The 13,395-nt window shown below is 40.5% G+C and overlaps 10 non-coding genes and 1 pseudogene across 10 annotated transcripts; all 11 read left to right on the top strand.

The window, feature by feature from the left end:
- Positions 1–182: 182 nt before the first annotated feature.
- Positions 183–301, top strand: LOC142509790 (5S ribosomal RNA). Its single transcript, XR_012807945.1, has one exon. It is a non-coding gene; the product is annotated as a 5S ribosomal RNA (ribosomal RNA).
- A 683-nt stretch (positions 302–984) lies between these two features.
- LOC142513063 (5S ribosomal RNA) lies at positions 985–1,103 on the top strand. Its single transcript, XR_012809029.1, has one exon. It is a non-coding gene; the product is annotated as a 5S ribosomal RNA (ribosomal RNA).
- A 646-nt stretch (positions 1,104–1,749) lies between these two features.
- LOC142506672 (5S ribosomal RNA) lies at positions 1,750–1,869 on the top strand. Its single transcript, XR_012804956.1, has one exon. It is a non-coding gene; the product is annotated as a 5S ribosomal RNA (ribosomal RNA).
- A 682-nt stretch (positions 1,870–2,551) lies between these two features.
- Positions 2,552–2,670, top strand: LOC142515586 (5S ribosomal RNA). The gene has a single exon (XR_012811423.1). It is a non-coding gene; the product is annotated as a 5S ribosomal RNA (ribosomal RNA).
- A 683-nt stretch (positions 2,671–3,353) lies between these two features.
- Positions 3,354–3,472, top strand: LOC142517208 (5S ribosomal RNA). Its single transcript, XR_012812967.1, has one exon. It is a non-coding gene; the product is annotated as a 5S ribosomal RNA (ribosomal RNA).
- Positions 3,473–4,157: 685 nt separating this feature from the next.
- LOC142513454 (5S ribosomal RNA) lies at positions 4,158–4,276 on the top strand. Its single transcript, XR_012809400.1, has one exon. It is a non-coding gene; the product is annotated as a 5S ribosomal RNA (ribosomal RNA).
- A 685-nt stretch (positions 4,277–4,961) lies between these two features.
- On the top strand, positions 4,962–5,080 carry LOC142515465 (5S ribosomal RNA). The gene has a single exon (XR_012811310.1). It is a non-coding gene; the product is annotated as a 5S ribosomal RNA (ribosomal RNA).
- Positions 5,081–5,762: 682 nt separating this feature from the next.
- Positions 5,763–5,881, top strand: LOC142513119 (5S ribosomal RNA). Its single transcript, XR_012809081.1, has one exon. It is a non-coding gene; the product is annotated as a 5S ribosomal RNA (ribosomal RNA).
- A 685-nt stretch (positions 5,882–6,566) lies between these two features.
- LOC142510709 (5S ribosomal RNA) lies at positions 6,567–6,685 on the top strand (annotated as a pseudogene).
- A 683-nt stretch (positions 6,686–7,368) lies between these two features.
- Positions 7,369–7,487, top strand: LOC142509401 (5S ribosomal RNA). The gene has a single exon (XR_012807577.1). It is a non-coding gene; the product is annotated as a 5S ribosomal RNA (ribosomal RNA).
- Positions 7,488–8,172: 685 nt separating this feature from the next.
- On the top strand, positions 8,173–8,291 carry LOC142507900 (5S ribosomal RNA). The gene has a single exon (XR_012806139.1). It is a non-coding gene; the product is annotated as a 5S ribosomal RNA (ribosomal RNA).
- The last annotated feature ends 5,104 nt before the right edge of the window (positions 8,292–13,395 follow it).

Here is a 13,395-nt window from a genome sequence, read left to right as displayed (position 1 = left end):
ATTTACGTAAACAGTCGAGACACGAGGACTTCACAGGGAGGTCACCCATCCTAGCTCTACCATCGCGCCAGAACGCTTAACTTCATGGTTCTGAATGGGCGAGAGCAGTGCCGCGTGTTGTCCATCGCCGCCCGCTCCACACGTACTCAAAGGATATAAGAATAAACATCCCAGTCAATGTCGGGTGCGATCATACCATCATTAATGCACCGAATCCCGTCAGAACTCCGAAGTTAAGCGTGCTTGGCCGAGAGCAGTACTAGTATGGGTGACCCCCTGGGAAGTCCTCGTGTTACACCCTTTTCGTGTTTTTCTTTTTTTGATTACATGTTGACAGACAATTTTCGTCTCAAATCATCTGAATCTCGATCGGGACCAGATAAGACATATGAAATCAACGTAGCTCGGGCACTGCCAAATTTGGACAAAATTATAGCCTAATTTGATTGTAAACAGGCAAACAAACGAGACTCATTACTCCGCAATGTGCTGGCGAGATTTTAGCCAAATTCCTTCTCTAAGCCCCTTTAATTTGCGATTTTCCGCTTCTGTTAAGCTTCCGTTTTCTCGAGAAATCCGTTTAGGAAGTCCGAAATTCGATTCCAATTCCATTTTATTGTATCCCAGTCATAATAATAGCTTTCCATTCGCTATTTTCTTCTTCTTATTTTTTTTTCTATTTTCTGGGAACATTTTGCAATTTTTATTGTCTTGAGCAGGGTCTGTGCGAAAGGGTATGACCCATATTACTCCGGAGACGGTTAACTCATTAAAAACAATTATTTCGACTGTTTTATCCATAGTTTACGTAAACGATCGCGACACGAGTACTTCCCAGGGAGGTCACCTATCCTAGCTTTGCCATCGCGCCAGAATGCTTAACTTCATGGTTCTGATTGGGCGAGAGCAGTGCCGCTTGTTGTCCATCGCTGTCCGCGCCACACGTACTCGAGGGATATAAGAATAAACATCCCACTCAATGTCGGGTGCGATCATACCAGCACTAATGCACCGGATCCCATCAGAACTCCGAAGTTAAGCGTGCTTGGGCGAAAATAGTACTAGGATGGGTGACCTCTTGGGAAGTCCTTGTGTTGCACTCTTTTTCGTGTTTTTCTATTTTTGATTACTTGTTGGCAGACGATTTTGAGCTCAAACCATCTGAATCTCGATCAAGACCAGATAAGACATGTGAAATCAACGTAGCTCGGGCACTGCCGGATTTGGACAAAATTGTAGCCTAATTTGATTGTAAACGGGCAAACAAACGAGACTCATTACTCCAAGACCCTCTAATTTGCGATTTTACGCTTCTGTTAAGCTTCCGTTTCCTCGAAAAATCCGTTTAGGAAGTCCGAAATTCGATTCCGGTTCTATTTTATCGTATCCAGGCATAATAATAGCTTTACATTCGCTATTTTCTTCTTCTTATTTTTCTTTTCTATTTCCTGGGAACATTTAGCGATTTTTTTTGTCGTGAGCCAGTTTTGTGCGGAAGGGTATGACGCAGATTACACCAGAGACGGTTGACTCATTAAAAACAATTATTTCGACAGTTTTAGTTATAATTTACGTAAACAGTCGAGACACGAGGAGTTCACAGTGAGGTCACCCATCCTAGCTCTGCCATCGCGCCAGAACGCTTAACTTCATGGTTCTGATTGGGCGAGAGCAGTGCCGTGTGTTGTCCATCGCCGCCCGCTCGACACGTAATCGAGGGATATAAGAATAAACATCCCACTCAATGTCGGGTGCGATCATACCAGCACTAATTCACCGGATCCCATCAGAACTCCGAAGTTAAGCGTGCTTGGTCGAGAGCAGTACTATGATGGGTGACCCCCGTGGGGAGTCCTCGTGTTGCACTCCTTTTCGTGTTTTTCTATTTTTTATTACTTTTTGACAGACGATTTTCGTCTCAAATCTTCTGAATCTCGGTCGTGACCAGATAAGACATTTGAAATTAACGTAGCTCGGGCACTGCTGAATTTGGACAAAATCGTAGCTCAATTTTATTGTAAACGGGCAAACGAACGAGACTCATTACTCCGCAATGAGCTGGCGAGATTTTAGCCAAATTCCATCTCCAAGACACTCTAATTTGCGATTTTCCGCTTCTGTTAAGCTTCCATTTCCTCGAGAAATCCGCTTAGGAAGTCCGAAATTCGATTCCGATTCCATTTTATCGTATCTCATGCATAATAATAGCTTTCCATTCGCTATTTTCTTCTTCTTATTTTTTTCTATTTTCTGGGATTATTTAGCGATTTTTATTGTCTTGAGCAGGTTCTGTGCGGAAGGGTATGACGCATATTACTCCGGAGACGTTTAACTCATTAAAAACAATTATTTCATATGTTTTATCCATAATTTACGTAAATGGTCGCGAAACGAGGACTTCCCTGGGAGGTCACCCATCTTAGCTCTGCCATCGCGCCAGATCGCTTAACTTCATGGTTTTGATTGGGCCAGAGCAGTGCCGCGTGTTGTCCATCGCCGCCCGCGCCGCACGTACTCAAGGGATATAAGAATAAACATCCCACTCAATGTCAGGTGCAATCATACCAGCACTAATGCACCGGATCCCATAAGAACTCCGAAGTTAAGCATGCTTGGGCGAGAGCAGTACTATGATGGGTGAACCCCTGGGAAGTCCTCGTGTTGCACCTCTTTTCGTGTTAATCTATTTTTGATTACTTGTTGACAGACGATTTTCGGCTCAAATCATCTGAATCTCGATCGGGACCAGATAAGACATGTGAAATCAACGTAGCTCGGTCACTGCTGGATTTGGACAAAATTGTAGCCTAATTTGATTGTAAACGGGCAAACGAACGAGACTCATTACTCCGCAACGAGCTGACGAGATTTTAGACGAATTCCTTCTCTAAGACCCTCTAATTTACGATTTCCGCTTCTGTTAAGCTTCCATTTCCTCGAGAAATCCGCTTAGGAAGTTCTAAATTCGATTTCGGTTCCATTTTATCATATTCAGGCATAATAATAGCTTTACATTTGCTATTTTCTTCTTCTTATTTTTTTTTTCTATATTCTGGGAACATTTAGCAATTTTTGTTGTCTTGAACAGGTTCTGTGCGGAAGGGTATGACGCATACTATTTCGGAGACGGTTAACTCATTAAAAACAATTATTTCGACTGTTTTATCCATAATTTACGTAAACGGTCGCGACACATGGACTTCCCAGGGAGGTCACCCATCCTAGCTCTGCCATCGCGCCAGAACGCTTTACTTCATGGTTCTGATTGGGCGAGAGCAGTGCCGCGTTTTGTCCATCGCCGCCCGCTCCACAAGTACTCGAGGGATATAAGAATAAACATCCCACTCAATGTCGGGTGCGATCATACCAGCACTAATGCACCGGATCCCATCAGAACTCCGAAGTTAAGCGCGCTTGGGCAAGAGCAGTACTAGGATAGGTGACCACCTTGGAAGTCTTCGTGTTGCACCCCTTTTCGTGTTTTTCTATTTTTGATTACTTGTTGACAGACGATTTTCGGCTCAAATCATCTGAATCTTGATCGGGACCAGATAAGACATGTGAAATCAACGTAGCTCGGGCACTGCCGGATTTGAACAAAATTTTAGGCTAATTTGATTGTAAACGGGCAAACGAACGTGACTCATTACTCCACAATGAGCTGGCGAGATTTTAGCCGAATTCTTTCTTTAAGACCCTCTAATTTGTGATTTTTCGCTTCTGTTAAGCTTCCGTTTTCTCAAGAAATCCGCTTAGAATGTCCGAAATTCGATTCCAGTTCCATTTTATCGTATCCCAGGCATAATAATAGCTTAACATTCGCTATTTTGTTCTTCATATTTTTTTTTCTATTTTTCTGGGAACATTTAGCGATTTTTGTTGTCTTGAGCAGGTTCTGTGCGGAAGGGTGTGACGCATATTACGGCGGAGATGGTTAACTAACTAAAAACAATTATTTCGATTGTTTTATCCATAATTTACGTAAAGGGTTGCGACACGAGTACTTCCCAGGGAGGTCACCTATCCTAGCTTTGCCATCGCGCCAGAATGCTTAACTTCATGGTTCTGATTGGGCGAGAGCAGTGCCGCGTGTTGTCCTTCGCTGTCCGCGCCACACGTACTCGAGGGATATAAGAATAAACATCCCACTCAATGTCGGGTGCGATCATACCAGCACTAATGCACCGGATCCCATCAGAACTCCGAAGTTAAGCGTGCTTGGGCGAGAATAGTACTATGATGGGTGAACCCCTGGGAAGTCCTTGTGTTGCACCCCTTTTCGTGTTTTTCAATTTTTGATTACTTGTTGACAGACGATTTTCGACTCAAATCATCTGAATCTCGATCGGGACCAGATAAGACATGTGAAATCAACGTAGCTCGGGCACTGCCGGATTTGGACAAAATTGTAGCCTAATTTGATTGTAAACGGGCAAACAAACGAGACTCATTACTCCGCAATGAGCTGGCTAGAATTTAGCCGAATTCCTTCTCCAAGACCCTCTAATTTGCGATTTTACGCTTCTGTTAAGCTTTCGTTTCCTCGAAAAATCCGTTTAGGAAGTCCGAAATTCGATTCCGGTTCTATTTTATCGTATCCCAGGCATAATAATAGCTTTACATTCGCTATTTTCTTCTTCTTATTTTTCTTTTCTATTTCCTGGGAACATTTAGCGATTTTTTTTGTCGTGAGCCGGTTTTGTGCGGAAGGGTATGACGCAGATTACACCAGAGACGGTTGACTCATTAAAAACAATTATTTCGACAGTTTTAGCTATAATTTACGTAAACAGTCGAGACACGAGGAGTTCACAGTGAGGTCACCCATCCTAGCTCTGCCATCGCGCCAGAACGCTTAACTTCATGGTTCTGATTGGGCGAGAGCAGTGCCGTGTGTTGTCCATCGCCGCCCGCTCGACACGTAATCGAGGGATATAAGAATAAACATCCCACTCAATGTCGGGTGCGATCATACCAGCACTAATGCACCGGATCCCATCAGAACTCCGAAGTTAAGCGTGCTTGGTCGAAAGCAGTACTAGGATGGGTGACCCCCTGGGGAGTCCTCGTGTTGCACTCCTTTTCGTGTTTTTCTATTTTTTATTACTTGTTGACAGACGATTTTCGTCTCAAATAATCTGAATCTCGAGAGAGACCAGATAAGACATATAAATTAACGTAGCTCGGGCACTGCTGAATTTGGACAAAATTGTAGGCTAATTTGATTGTAAACGGGCAAACGAACGAGACTCATTACTCCGCAACGAGCTGACGAGATTTTAGACGAATTCCTTCTCTAAGACCCTCTAATTTACGATTTCCGCTTCTGTTAAGCTTCCATTTCCTCGAGAAATCCGCTTAGGAAGTTCTAAATTCGATTTCGGTTCCATTTTATCATATTCAGGCATAATAATAGCTTTACATTTGCTATTTTCTTCTTCTTATTTTTTTTTTCTATTTTCTGGGAACATTTAGCGATTTTTGTTGTCTTGAACAGGTTCTGTGCGGAAGGGTATGACGCATATTATTCCGGAGACGGTTAACTCATTATAAACAATTATTTCGACTGTTTTATCCATAATTTACGTAAACGGTCGCGACACATGGACTTCCCAGGGAGGTCACCCATCCTAGCTCTGCCATCGCGCCAGAACGCTTTACTTCATGGTTCTGATTGGGCGAGAGCAGTGCCGCGTTTTGTCCATCGCCGCCCGCTCCACAAGTACTCGAGGGATATAAGAATAAACATCCCACTCAATGTCGGGTGCGATCATACCAGCACTAATGCACCGGATCCCATCAGAACTCCGAAGTTAAGCGCGCTTGGGCGAGAGCAGTACTAGGATGGGTGACCCCCTTGGAAGTCCTCGTGTTGCACCCCTTTTCGTGTTTTTCTATTTTTGATTACTTGTTGACAGACGATTTTCGGCTCAAATCATCTGAATCTTAATCGGGACCAGATAAGACATGTGAAATCAACGTAGCTCGGGCACTGCCGGATTTGAACAAAATTGTAGGCTAATTTGATTGTGAACGGGCAAACGAACGTGACACATTACTCCACAATGAGCTGGCGAGATTTTAGCCGAATTCTTTCTCTAAGACCCTCTAATTTGTGATTTTCCGCTTCTGTTAAGCTTCCGTTTTCTCAAGAAATCCGCAAAGAATGTCCGAAATTCGATTCCAGTTCCATTTTATCGTATCCCAGGCATAATAATAGCTTAACATTCGCTATTTTATTCTTCATATTTTTTTTTCTATTTTCCTGGGAACATTTAGCGATTTTTGTTGTCTTGAGCAGGTTCTGTGCGGAAGGGTGTGACGCATATTACGGCGGAGATGGTTAACTCATTAAAAACAATTATTTCGATTGTTTTATCCATAATTTACGTAAAGGGTTGCGACACGAGGACTTCCCAGGGAGGTCACCTATCCTAGCTCTGCCATCGCGCCAGAACGCTTAACTTCATGGTTCTGATTGGGCGAGAGCAGTGCCACGTGTTGTCCATCGCCGCCCGCTCCACTCGTAGTCGAGGGATATAAGAATAAACATCCCACTCAATGTCGGGTGTGATCATACCTGCACTTATGCACCGGTTCCTATCAGAACTTCGAAGTTAAGCGTGCTTGGGCGAGAGCAGTACTCTGATGGGTGAACCCCTGGAAAGTCCTCGTGTTGCACCCCTTTTCGTGTTTTTCAATTTTTGATTACTTGTTGACAGACGATTTTCGGCTCAAATCGCCTGAATCGCGATCGAGAGCAGATAAGACATGTGAAATCAACGTAGCTCGGGCACTGCCAGATTTGGACAAAATTGTAGCCTAATTTTATTGTAATCAGGCAAACGAACGAGACTCGTTACTCCGCAATGAGCTGACGAGATTTTAGCCGAATTACTTCTCTAAGACCCTCTAATTTGCGATTTTCCGCTTCTGTTAAGCTTCCGTTTCCTCGAGAAATCCGCTTAGGAAGTCCGAAATTCGATTCCGTTCTATTTTATCGTATCTCAGGCATAATAATAGCTTTACATTCGCTATTTTCTTCTTCTTATTTTTTTTTCTATTTTCTGGGAACATTTCGTGATTTTTGTTGCCGTGAGCCGGTTCTGTGCGGAATGGTATGACGCAGATTACTCCGGAGACGGTTAACTCATTAAAAACAATTATTTCGACTGTTTTATCCATAATTTACGTAAACGGTCGCGACACGAGGACTTCCCAGGGAGGTCACCCATCCTAGCTCTGCCATCACGCCAGAACGCTTAACTTCATGGTTCTTATTGGGCGAGAGCAGTGCCAGGGGTTGCCCATCGCCTCCCGCTCCACACGTATTCGAGGTAAATAAGAATAAATATCCCAATCAATGTCGTGTGCGATTATACCAGCACTAATGCACTGGATCCCATCAGAACTTCGAATTTAAACGTGCTTGGACGAAAGCAGTACTAGGATGGGTGACCTCTTGGGAAGTCCTTGTGTTGCACTCTTTTTCGTGTTTTTCTATTTTTGATTACTTGTTGGCAGACGATTTTGAGCTCAAACCATCTGAATCTCGATCGGGAGCAGATAAGACATGTGAAATAAACGTAGCTCGGGCACTGCCGGATTTTGACAAAATTGTAGCCTAATTTGATTGTAAACCGGCAAACGAACGAGACTCGTTACTCCGCAATGAGCTGGTGAGATTTTAGCCGAATTCCTTCTCCAAGACCCTCTAATTTGCGATTTTACGCTTCTGTTAAGCTTCCGTTTCCTCAAAAAATCCTTTTAGGAAGTCCGAAATTCGATTCCGGTTCTAATTTATAGTATCCCAAGCATAATAATAGCTTTACATTCGCTATTTTCTTCTTCTTATTTTTCTTTTCTATTTCCTGGGAACATTTAGCGATTTTTTTTGTCGTGAGCCGGTTTTGTGCGGAAGGGTATGACGCAGATTACACCAGAGACGGCTAACTCATTAAAAACAATTATTTCGACAATTTTAGCTATAATTTACGTAAACGGTCGAGACACGAGGACTTCACAGTGAGGTCACCCATCCTAGCTCTGCCATCGCGCCAGAACGCTTAACTTCATGGTTCTGATTGGGCGAGAGCAGTGCCGCGTGTTGTCCATCGCCGCCCGCTCCACAAGTACTCTAGGGATATAAGAATAAACATCCCACTCAATGTCGGGTGCGATCATACCAGCACTAATGCACCGGATCCCATCAGAACTCCGAAGTTAAGCGTGCTTGGGCGAGAGCAGTACTAGGATGGGTGACCCCCTTGGAAGTCCTCGTGTTGCACCCCTTTTCGTGTTTTTTTATTTTTGATTACTTGTTGACAGACGATTTTCGGCCCAAATCATCTGAATCTTCATCGGGACCAGATAAGACATGTGAAATCAACGTAGCTCGGGCACTGCCGGATTTGAACAAAATTGTAGGCTAATTTGATTGTAAACGGGCAAACGAACGTGACTCATTACTCCACAATGAGCTGGCGAGATTTTAGCCGAATTCTTTCTCTAAGACCCTCTAATTTGTGATTTTCCGCTTCAGTTAAGCTTCCGTTTTCTCAAGAAATCCGCTTAGAATGTCCGAAATTGGATTCCAGTTCCATTTTATCGTATCGCAGGCATAATAATAGCTTTACATTCGCTAATTTTTTTTCCTATTTTTTTTTCTATTTTCTGGGAACATTTAGGGATTTTTGTTGTCGTGAGCCGGTTCTGTGCGGAAGGGTATGACGCAGATTACTCCGGAGACGGTTAACTCATTAAAAACAATTATTTCAACAGTTTTAGCTATAATTTACGTAAACGGTCGCGACACGAGGACTTTCCAAGGAGGTCACCCATCCTAGCTCTGCCATCGCGCCAGAACGCTTAACTTCTTGGTTCTGATTGGGCGAGAGCAGTGCGGCGTGTAACGTCTCGAAAATCGAAAAGTCTACGTAAACCACATGCATGCAAATTATTAAATTCTTCGGTATTTCATTAAATTCTTTTAAAGCATAAAATGTATTTTTATTTTATTAAATTGTGTTTAATTATTTTTATGCATTTTATGCATAATTCATGCATGGTAGAATTTATTCCATACATTTTATAAGTTCATGCATTAAGGTTTTTAAGTTGCATTTCGCTCTTGAACGAGAATCAGAGACCGGAGAATTTTCAAGAAAATTATTTTTATTACACGATTAAGTTCTATTAATTAATACAAGATGTTTTAAAGGTGTTTTTCAAGAATTGAGATTTATTGGGTATTTTTATCTACAGAATTTTATTTTTACCCGGTAAGCAAATTTTATCGAATTAGGAGACTTTTTGAGGGTTCGGTTAATATTTTCAAAAATTTTTCATCACGAAATATTTTTTGGGAGTGTGTTTGGACTTAATGAGACTACTTTTAAGCTTGTTGGGCTTAAAATTCTTTTTAAATCTTTAATTAGAAACTTATGGCCTATTATATTTTAATTAACTACATAATAAATCCCTATGGACCCACTACACCTAACATTACCCTCCCCAATCATCCGACACCCTCACTCCCATCTCAACATTTTCATAGAAATCCCAGCAGCTGAAAGCACGGCCATTTCCATTCAAGGCGTAAGAAAATTCTCCGACTTGATTTCCGACGCTCGTTCTTCGGTTTTCTTGCGAAATATTTTCACCAGGCACGCTTTATATCATTCTTCTGCATCATACACGTTTTATATATTGAGTTTGGTGTTCATGCATGAAAAGTTTCGATCCAAGCTTGTCTATGGAAGATCTTTGATTTTCTTGTGTTTATTGCATTCTTTTTGTTTCAAGTCTCACATTTTCTTGAATTGTGCAAGGAGGCTGCCATTTTGTTGATGCTAAGGGACCGTTCAGAGCAGGTTAGTGGAGTCATGAGGCTGGTGTAAGGTTCGGTAGGTTTGGAGTAAAGGCCGAGATGTGTAGCGGCTTGGGGTTTCTCGTTTTCTTTGTCTAGATCGGTGGGTAGGTGAAGTCTGGTGGTGCAAGGGCGACTCTAGACCTTGAACAGTCTCTGGTGGGTCTGAATCATGGTCTGGAAATGCGCGAACGCTGCTGGTCTTGTCCTAGAAGCCGCAAGGAAAGAGTTGGACGAGTTGGGTTCGATTGGTGTTGTGGGGAGTGTAGCGATAGGGTGATCTACGCCTGATTCATGAGGCTGATGGCGTGGGTGCAGTAGGTTCAGGGGAGCCCTATGGTGGTCTAGGAAAGGCTGAGACGTGCCTGATTCCATCGGTGTTGGGCTAAGACGCGAGAATAGGGAGGTAGTGTAGTAGGGTAGGCGAAAGGGGAAGAGGCTGATTTCCAGCATCTTGTAAGGCCTGATCGAATGGTTTAAGCGACGGGTCTGGATGTTTATAAGGCCTTTTAAGTGTTTATAGGTGTGGTAAAAAGTTAAGAAACATATGGTTAAGTTTCGAGTCGATTCGGGTTAAAACCGAGACACCGGTCCAAGTTTTAAAACATTCGGTTAAGTTATAAAATGGGCTCGATTTTACGTCTAGGGATGCTTTTAAATATTTTTTGGGATATTTTAAGGAATTTGGTAAGCTTCGGATCAAAATAATGAGTTTTGGATTTATCCGGGATTTAATCGCAACACGAAACGTTAATTACAGAATTAATTGAAACACTAGATTTAATGCTTTATTAAATTATGAAAAATTATATTTAAGGTCAAAAATTATAAGAAGTCTGAGTTTTTAATTTGGGAATTTTATGCTAAGGTTTGGTTTAATTCGGGATTAAAGTGCGTTAATATGTTATGTTTAAAAATTAATTTAAAATTCATCGATTTAAGCCAAATAAAAATATGGGAAAATTTTTGTAGGCTTAAATAATTATTTGGGACATGTTAGAGTCAATGATATTAAGAAAATGTCAAAAACGTGAAATTTTACGTCCAAGGGCAAAATGGTAATTTTTGGGTTTCCAGGGGCAAAATGGTCATTTTGCACCCGGGGTTAGATGTTGGTCCTGGCAGCGCCATGAGCACAATTTACTATATTTTAAAGTTTTATGCATCATGATCACGATTTTTAAGAATTTATGAAAATATACGTTGCATGCTTGGTTTAAAGGAAAAATTACGTATATGCATGTTTTTATTAAGTGGTGAATATGATGATGTTTTTGAAGGATGGGAGTTGGTTGTGACTGACGATGTATATGTATACGATGATAGGATTGAAGATATCGTGAGGGAAAAGGCCCTAGAGGGAGCCCGTTTACGGGAGAAGGCCCCAGAGGGAGACCGACGATCGTATTTCCATTGACATGATATGAGATATGATGAGCTGAGGCCAAGGCTCAGTGGACGGGTAATGCTGTCGCTGATGTCCCCGCCGTCGGGTACCACGGTTTTATAGATGGGTCCATCGATAGAGCTGAAACGATAGAGCTGATACGAAAGTCACAACTAATGAACTGAATTCAATTAAAAAAAATGTTTAAGTTTATGATGACATGATTTAATACGATATTATTTGATACGACTGTTATATTCATCTTTTAAAGTTTATGAAAGGTATGTTGGCATTATGATTTTACAATACATGTTATGTTATGCTTTTAAGTTCATGAAAGATATGTTGAGTATGATATTTTTCACTGGTGTGTGCTATGTATATGTATTGTTATTTCTGGTATAGGTGTGTTGATTCTTTAGACTCACTAGGCGTGTGTGATGCAGGTGAGCTACATGTTGAGGAGGACTATAGGTGCCGAACTCTAAGTAGGCAGGACCTGGTGCGATGACACGACCGAGGCCACATGTTTTCCGCATTACGATTTATGAGATTGAGAGGAACTGAATATTTTCACACGTTGATGATTTTAAGATTTTTATTAGTTTATGTTTTTGTATGATTGTAGATGAGTTTGGTTATTTTTTTACCGTCAAATTATTTACGATTATTTTTAAATGTTATTTCGAAAATGCGAGCTTTTATTTAAAAAAATGTCCAGTAGAATTTTAAAAATGAGTGAGACGTTACAGTTGGTATCAGAGCAAAGGGCCATGTATAGGGTTGTGCCACCTCCAGTTCTGCAGCTCAGTCTTCAAGCCTCAAGTCTGTAAGCTTTTATGATTTCAATGTTTTAAATGTTTTACTCATATCACCTGCATGTTAACATGATTTCGCTTATGATGATTTACGGTATATGTTTAACTGCTTTTATGATTTAAGGATTTACTGTTTTAAAAACTAGATTAAATTGCATGTTGGTTACGTTGGAATTGGACGTGTCTTAAGAATTCGAATATTGTCTTTAGGAGAAGTGGATAATGATTTGATTATATCGATTTTTAGGTTAGAAGTACTGATGTTCTACTCTTTGGGGTAATAAGTTAATCTTGAAGTTATGAATGCTTTTGGGACTTGGTAGAATTTCTAAGAAATTATTGATAGTTCGTGGTTACTAGTTGAAATTAATTTGATGATGAATCCATAAAAGGATAATGATTCGGAAAACTACGACGATTTTTGAAGTATAAAACGTAGAACTTTATTAGGATGCGTGCTCTACCTAATGGTACCTAAGGATTAATGAATTGATATGTTGAATTTAAAGGACTAAGTGTAATAACAAATAATTGAGGACCCTAAGTGCAAAACTAAAATTCACGGGACTATTTCGAATTTTACCAAACTTTGGGATTATAAATTTTTAGTTTTGAGAATTTCAGGTTTAGTGAGATCCCAAGTCTCGAAAATTTTATGGAAAAAAAATGCAAATTTCGAGGAGTTATAGGCCAAAAATTGTAATCTTTGCAATTTAAGGACCAAATTGTAAATTTTGAAATTTGCAGGATTAAAATTCGAAACATTTTGAGGAACACTTGGGTAAAATCAGTAATTTTCGTAGTTATGAGGGAATTGATCTTGGGTCTCTAAAGTAAGATTATTGAATTTTATGTTACGAGAAACCTATAAAATGGGATTAGGAACGCCAAGAACTTATGGGTAATTTTGGATTCTCGAGATTAAGGACAAATTCGGATAATATTCGAGGAAAGTAAGAACTAATTTTGAAATTTTTAAGAAATTTAGGGATTTGTTTAGCTGTAAGTGAGAATGAATGGTTTAAATGATAAGACTTTTCGGTGATTTGAGCTTGAAGAGATAATTAGAATTGATTATAATCTGGCTTTAATATAATAAGGAATGACAATCAAGGGCATTGTAGGATGATTCAATATTGGGCTTGAAAATCTAAATGTTAATGGAATAAGACAATGGAAAAAAATTAAGAATTTAGAGTGATAACAATTTAAGGTAAAGTGATCATTTAGTCAAGTTACAAGATTAGACATTAAGTTAACTTATTTTTGGGGACTTAAGGTTTGATGTAGCATAAAGTTTTAATCAAGATCTTAAGTGTTAA

The sequence above is a fragment of the Primulina tabacum genome, chromosome 10 (genome assembly GCF_025594145.1).
Source record: "Primulina tabacum isolate GXHZ01 chromosome 10, ASM2559414v2, whole genome shotgun sequence".
In the NCBI taxonomy this organism is placed as follows: Eukaryota; Viridiplantae; Streptophyta; class Magnoliopsida; order Lamiales; family Gesneriaceae; genus Primulina; species Primulina tabacum.
This window is presented reverse-complemented; position numbering and strand designations above follow the sequence as displayed.